This window comes from Panulirus ornatus, chromosome 63 (genome assembly GCF_036320965.1).
Source record: "Panulirus ornatus isolate Po-2019 chromosome 63, ASM3632096v1, whole genome shotgun sequence".
NCBI lineage: Eukaryota > Metazoa > Arthropoda > Malacostraca > Decapoda > Palinuridae > Panulirus > Panulirus ornatus.
In genome coordinates this window covers 6850237-6858472 of record NC_092286.1, presented here as the reverse complement: position 1 = coordinate 6858472, position 8236 = coordinate 6850237, and positions in this window count along the sequence as shown.

Here is an 8236-nt window from a genome sequence, read left to right as displayed (position 1 = left end):
CCTATATATATATATATATATATATATATATATATATATATATATATATATATATATATATATATATATATATATATATACACATATCGGTTTTCAAGAGGGGTTTGTTTTCAATCGAGTTATACGATATACACGTATACTACTGTAGCTTCTCCCTGATATATCACGTTCCCCTTGAACCAGTTTTGCCCCTCACAAAACTAGTGACCCGTTTTATCTCGTGTTATCACCCCATATCATCATCTGTTATCGTTTGAGACCGTAACAGCACCAAGGGTTTTCCGATGTTACTGCCATCTTGGTAAACAAAATTCATGTAAAATCATAAAAAAATACTGCCTGGTGCGGTATATATATATTTTCATGACTCATATATTGCATATGAAGCAAGGCTTTGACAAGGCAGTGTGTGTGTGTGTGTGTGTGTGTGTGTGTGTGTGTGTGTGTGTGTGTGTGTGTGTGTTTCCGTCCTAACACCCACACCAGTCTGCCAGGCTGGTGTGGAGGACTCCGATATTAATTCTCACATAGCATGTATGCCTGTTTGAACTGGATGAGCTTCATGTAAATGGGAATGCAGTTTATGGTAATAGACAGATAGATGTATCGCATAAATTCATTCAGTGTAAACCTGACACGCTAGGGTAAAAAAAAAAAAATGACTATTCTGTTCCAGTTTTGTGTTTATGTAACGCAAGCGTTACCTTTGGCGGATATAAAAGGCATAAATCAAATGCGAGGCTTAAACGGATACAGACACTGTAACATGAGAGTCTACATGTAGCACTCTCGTATGTTCAGGCTACGGCTTCAGGATCCTCGTCTGAAGTCTAGTCTGAGGATAAGATCGTCTCTTTCTGAAACACTTGCCTACTATTCAATAATATTCTCTAAGCATGCAAGAAGTGTCATAAGTGTGAAAAAAATGTCATCAATTTGAAAAAAGAACTGTTTTACACAAGGTATCTACTGGCACATGGTAAGATTATGTTTTGGTATTTCAGGAATATAACAATTGAAAGAAAAATGACCTTCAACTACAAAATTATTTTGTAATGTCACCGGACGTCTTAACGAAACACTAGATTGGAACTATGACGCAGAGATGGTAAGGCTGAAAGCTGAATGGAAATAATGCCTGGAATAATCATCACTTGCACAGTCATAATTTGCTAAGAATGTCTATCACTGACTTTTACCAGTCGAAGGGAGCAGGTCTGTGGCTAGGAAGCCATAGAATGAGTCTGTCTAGATGAGACATACCGAAATCTGAGGGTGCAATTCTCTCTCACTCGGTTTCTCAATATTCGAGAGTTCATATGCATGGTGATCCTGCATTACAGTTTAGGCATTTATTAGTCTATAATCTGCCATTTCGATAATTTTGAGTTATTCGATCATTAACTTGAAAAAAGAATCAGAGAGATCAGATGGTGAACGCAAATGTTGTTGACATTTTTTGGGCATCCGCGTGTCGTGTGTTTACGACCACAACAAATGTTCTGGTAGATGCGAGAGAGAGAGAGAGAGAGAGAGAGAGAGAGAGAGAGAGAGAGAGAGAGAGAGAGAGAGAGAGAGAGAGAGAGAGAGTTTCACACAGAAAACAACACAATTCTTTTGTTTTTCTCTCTCTTGTATTTTTCTTTTTTTTTTTCAGTTGGTTCCACGACACAACAGAAACTGAATATACTGTAATATTTTCCCGGAGCAATTTTGTGTGTACATTTTGTTTTTTCTTTTCTATGGCGAATTTGTCGCAGTATGTAATATGTTCGTCATCATTCCCTCTCAAACTCTGTACGGTGGACCATTCCTTGTTAAAACTGAAACGCACACAACTTTATACAATACGTCATGGTGTGTGTGTGTGTGTGTGTGTGTGTGTGTGTGTGTATACCTTCTCTCGCTGGAGTGTGTGTGTGTGTGTGTGTGTGTATGTATATATACCTTCTCTCGCTGGAGTGTGTGTGTGTGTGTGTGTGTGTGTGTGTGTGTCAGTCAACATGTTTTGGTGTACAAACCAATTATACATCCATGGTTGTTGTTGTCCAAAATGGCAATTATTGTTCCTCTGATACTTGTTCCTGACGAACGCTACGAATATCAATATATCTTTTATTCTTATCTGCTTAAACTTGCCATCTAAATCATAATTCAGCAAAGAGATTGTCAGTCACAAGCTACCGGAGTGCTTTCAAGCCTTTATATATATATATATATATATATATATATATATATATATATATATATATATATATATATATATATATATATATATATATACATATATATATATATATATATATATATATATATATATATATATATATGGCTTTAAAGAGAGAAAGGAAAAAAAGCTAATCATCTCCGACATTCTTATGATAAACCATGAAACAAAAAATGGCCAAGGTTAAGGGAGTCATATTTTTTTTTTTTCTATAGTCACTGAACTTGGTGAGGATCTTCAGGTTGTGTTACTTAATAATGTCACATGGGAAGTGATTCTGGAGCAGATGTGTTGAGGTCCTATCCACGGGCCATTCTGTACCCCAATTCTGTGCCCCAATTTCCGCAAAGTAAAGAAGAACGGCTCGTCGAAAGGGACCAATTTCAAAATCCTCCCCAGGCTTACGGCCTCCTTCCCCCGTTGCAAAACCCTCCCCCAACCCCCTCCGGTGTGCTACTGGGGAAATTGGAATCAACAATTTCTCGTGACCCAGCAGATAAACTGAACCCTCCCCCCTAGCCATCGGGTGTGATCATGAGTATCGCAGTAGAAAACGCGTCTCCCAAAGCTCACCCAGCAGTTGGCTAGTTGGTTCTCTGCAGCGTCGCTGTCCATCGGCTGTGTGTGAGTTCGTGGTGGTGATGATGATGATCCATCACGCGACGAAGTTTTATGACGATCTTTCGTTCTCAGCCAGAACCCAGTGGACCAGGGAGCAACAGCTCTTTCACTAGTTCCCTTTCATGAGGCATCTGAGGTGGATGGTCAGCTATCGATCTGCATCTGATAACCTTTTGAAGATCGCAAGACTCACAGGTCAAGACGTGAAAGATCAAAATCACAACTGGAAAGGAAAATGGAATTTGCTTCAGACTGTTTACACGCGAGATTGTATGACTGTGTGTGTGTGTGTGGGGTCGAGGCAGGGTCTAAGGTCACTGTGTCACCACAGCTAAAGGAGGAAATTACTCCGTGGGTCGTCAAGTAGTTTGAAAGGAAAATGATTCATCTGTAGAGTTTTTTATACGCCGATAGAAGAGGATTTCCACATCTCAGGGTGGATGAAGCGTATGAAGATAACTCTGGCATTTAAAGAAGACGTTAGTAGAGTGAGTGGTTGATCTCCTTATTGTCGAATACGTTCCGTGTTGCTTTACTGAGTGACTCACGTCGACAGGCGCAGTGGCAGTATTTCTCATGGGCGAGTGGGAGGGACTTGCGAGCCTCGTCTGCCTGAGGGAAATCGTCCTTGTCTTGAACTAAGCCATGGCAGCAGCCGTGAGCCGAGGGCTTGAGAATTACTCTCCTTCCAGAGATGTTATTTTAAGCCATATACACACACACGCGTGAAGTAAGTCATATATATATATATATATATATATATATATATATATATATATATATATATATATATATATATATATATATATATATATACGAATAAAGTGTATATGAACGCGCACCTTCATAGAACATACAAATCTCCAACAGCCAGGATCGAACCTGGGACCCCTTGTGCAAGAGGCAGGCATGCTAACCGCTAAGCTAAGGGACTGTATAATTGGAATATATATATATATATATATATATATATATATATATATATATATATATATATATATATATATATATATATATGGATATATGAAACAGTACGTCAACGGCCAATTTGGATGAGATTACTGGCTCTGATCTAAAGATTAAAATCAACCTTGTATTTGTCGACCTAACAATCATTATACATTTCATCAAAATATCTCCTCTATTGGTGAGAATGCTTAATTCTTTCTTTAACTATGACAGTTGCATAACTGACAGATATAACTCGTTGATCTTCAATACATCAGTAAGTCAATAAGATTGCAAAGCCATATATACACTGAGAATTGATATGGTCTCAGAAATAACCTTATCATCTGAAAAAAAAAAAAGGTGTTGAATATTTTCCAGTTGGTGGATTGAGCTTGACATTGGTGACCTTAACGAGCATGGTAGTTGAGAGGCCCAATGCCTGAACAGCCAAACAATCGTGTGCTAGACGGTAATCACCATTACCTCCGAATACTCTCGTACTAGATCACAAAGCCCTCACTGCTCAGTGCATTGTGTCCACCTCAAACCACTTGGGATTTATGAGTGGGCAATTTTGCACCACTCGTATTCATAGCTCATACGATGTAGGATAATGATGTACGTGGAGAAATGTATGCTTAGCTTGGTGCGTATAGATGGTGGTGTGTATCATTCATTATCCCCAGCCATTCTCCATGCGTTTAGAATGTAAGCTACAGAGAGAGAGAGAGAGAGAGAGAGAGAGAGAGAGAGAGAGAGAGAGAGAGAGAGAGAGAGAGAGAGAGAGAGAGAGAATCATTTTCCTGTCGCACGTAATTTCTTGGTAACGAAGACATAAGTCTTATTTTCATCAACTTCCTCTGATGCTATTCGTCGTCAGGTTCGTGGATCTCCACGGTTCACAGATAACCATAGTTAGGCTGCAAGTGGTTTATCTATCTGGTGGTCGGACGCAACTGTAGCTCTCACCACCTACCTACCTACCTCATGGTCAAAGTGGTTGGTATGACCGTGCCACACACACACACACACACACAAAGCCACATTATTCACTAGTCAACAATAGTGGGACGAGTTTCCATAGTAGTGTACTTAGGGTACAGTTCATTTGCTCCACTCATCATGAATTAAATATCCAACTGGCGCTGTGTGTGTGTATGTGTGTGTGTGTGTGTGTGTGTTACATATCATGCAGCCCCCCGTGAAAGATTCAGAAGCCGCCGGCATATTCCCGTGGCTCGGCAACAGCCGAAATATGAATTTCGTTTTGATACGAAAAGTTTCACGCTAAAGTACGTAATTTATTGTCCGTAAAATCTTAACTCGTTCACCTCAGGATCTGGGAAGAAAAAGCTTAAAAATCAGCTTTAGAAAACTGATTTCCTTCATCGGTAGTTCTTAATATATATATATATATATATATATATATATATATATATATATATATATATATATATATATATATATATATATATGTATATATATATATATATATATATATATATATATTTATATTTATTTATTTAGAGAGAGGCATTTGGACGATTTTTGCAGGGAAAAAATGCAATTGAGTGGGAGATGTATAAAAGAAAGAGACAGGAGGTCAAGAGAAAGGTGCAAGAGGTGAAAAAAAGGGCAAATGAGAGTTGGGGTGTGAGAGTATCATTAAATTTTAGAGAGAATAAAAAGATGTTCTGGAAGGAGGTAAATAAAGTGCGTAAGACAAGGGAGCAAATGGGAACTTCAGTGAAGGGCGCAAATGGGGAGGTGATAACAAGTAGTGGTGATGTGAGAAGGAGATGGAGTGAGTATTTTGAAGGTTTGTTGAATGTGTTTGATGATAGAGTGGCAGATATAGGGTGTTTTGGTCGAGGTGGTGTGCAAAGTGAGAGGGTTAGGGAAAATGATTTGGTAAACAGAGAAGAGGTAGTGAAAGCTTTGTGGAAGATGAAAGCCGGCAAGGCAGCAGGTTTGGATGGTATTGCAGTGGAATTTATTAAAAAAGGGGGTGACTGTATTGTTGACTGGTTGGTAAGGTTATTTAATGTATGTATGACTCATGGTGAGGTGCCTGAGGATTGGCGGAATGCGTGCATAGTGCCATTGTACAAAAGCAAAGGGGATAAGAGTGAGTGCTCAAATTACAGAGGTATAAGTTTGTTGAGTATTCCTGGTAAATTATATGGGAGGGTATTGATTGAGAGGGTGAAGGCATGTACAGAGCATCAGATTGGGAAAGAGCAGTGTGGTTTCAGAAGTGGTAGAGGATGTGTGGATCAGGTGTTTGCTTTGAAGAATGTATGTGAGAAATACTTAGAAAAGCAAATGGATTTGTATGTAGCATTTATGGATCTGGAGAAGGCATATGATAGAGTTGATAGAGATGCTCTGTGGAAGGTATTAAGAATATATATATATATATATATATATATATATATATATATATATATATATATATATATATATATATATATATATATATACGAATCTATTCTGAAAATATGAAGGCCTTGGGGTTGGAATGGCCGATATAAAGTAATCCAAAGTCCTTTTTTTTGTAATTTCTCTTAAGACTTTAGACGCTGGCTCGAAAAATCTAATTTTTCTATTCATAGAAACGAGATGACGTGGACATGTATAGTCCTTCCGTTCATGCATCTTATTTAATGGCGATAAAGTGATAAAAGCATCCTTCTATAGTTCATAAATCATTTAATAAATCATTTATCTCGATATCCATCTCTTACGAGACCAGTCAGTCATGGCCTACCCTTGAGGGGAACTTAGCCTAAAATATTGGCACGATGTTCCCTGGCCAATCATGACCTTCCTTACGGCTCCAGCCAATCGTTAGCAGTTCTCTCCTCGTTCCACCCGTAGGCTCCTCCCACCCCCGTCGGCCCATCACTCACCGTGTACTCAAATTAATTCACCTGCTCTCCCCAAGGCTATTAGGGCAGTTGCTTGTTCTTTCAGCTAGAAGACAATAGAAAATTCAACCCTGTTGTAAGTTGCTAGTAGCGTGATTATCCGATCAGTCACTGGCAACACGGTCTCTCAAATCTGACTGTGGAAGAAGAAAAAGAAACAGGTCTTACATCACATATGTGTGTGTGGGGGGGTCTGGCTCCGCCTCACATTAAGGTCTCCCTCATATCAAAGGGTAATGTGAATCAGTCTCTCTGACATGGGCCACGTATGTTGTGAGTGAGTACGTGGTCTTAGAATTGCTCTCAATACCTGAAGAAGGTGTTGTAGGGTCGTGGATGAAGTAGCTTGACGTCTACAGTCTTAAAAAGCCTTAGCAATTGATAGGTCTAAAGCTCAAACAGCCAATTAACTAACTAACCTGTGATTTATGAGACTTGAGAACAACTCAGCCTTAAACAGTGGATCTCTCCCTAAACACACACACACACACACACACACACGAGCCATCAGTCACTCAATATTCTGTAAAATCATTTCACTCGATTGAAATATGATATTCAAAAGATAGGATTTGGTGGAACATGTGACACATATATATATTTTTTTTTTCAGTTGAATTATTCATGGTGGCGTGTGCACTGATCACAGGTTTTTTTTTTTTTTACACTGAAATATTCCAGATGGTACAGTTGTTAAAGAAGAAAGCTTGAATCCCACTCCACCCGTAAAATATTCAAAACTGGGAACACAAATATTAATCACTCGTACCTGGATTTGTCAACATTTTCATCAGTTTATTTCATTCATATATTTTTTTTTTTTAACTTTCTTTCTCTCTGCATAGAACAAAACACTTTGGTTCTAAACTGATTGGCTCATTAATTCACACTGAATACGTTGAATAAAGTAGTGGCCTATTCTTCTATTCTTTTTCTTTTTTTTTGGAAATAAAGCGGTTGCATGATTTAAGTCCAAAGACTGGAAGTTGATGATGTGGTTGGGAGAGCCAGAACAGTGTTTGGTACACTGCCAGTGTCTGACCACAGAGGTAGTTTCCCTCCCTTTATGGCAAATGTTCAGGAGAAAAACACACGTTCGATTCCAGGACACCAGAGCAAGGTATCCAAAATGCATAAGTTCTTTGGAAATAAACAAACTATTGAGAACTATTGGAAGAAGGCAGATGCTGGGAGAGAATATTGGAAATCTTTATATACGCATGGGATACGCTGAATCTTTATATACGCATGAGATACGCTGAATTTTTCAGTGAATCTGAATGTCACAAAATTTGTGCGTCATTCTACCTTGGTAATGCTTTGGTATTGTCAACGAACACGACAGCTCTGAGGATACAGACAAACACGCACACACACACACACACACACACACACACATACACACACATACACACACACACACACACACACATACACACACACACACACACACACACACACACATACACACACACACACACACACACACACATATCCACAAGGAAAA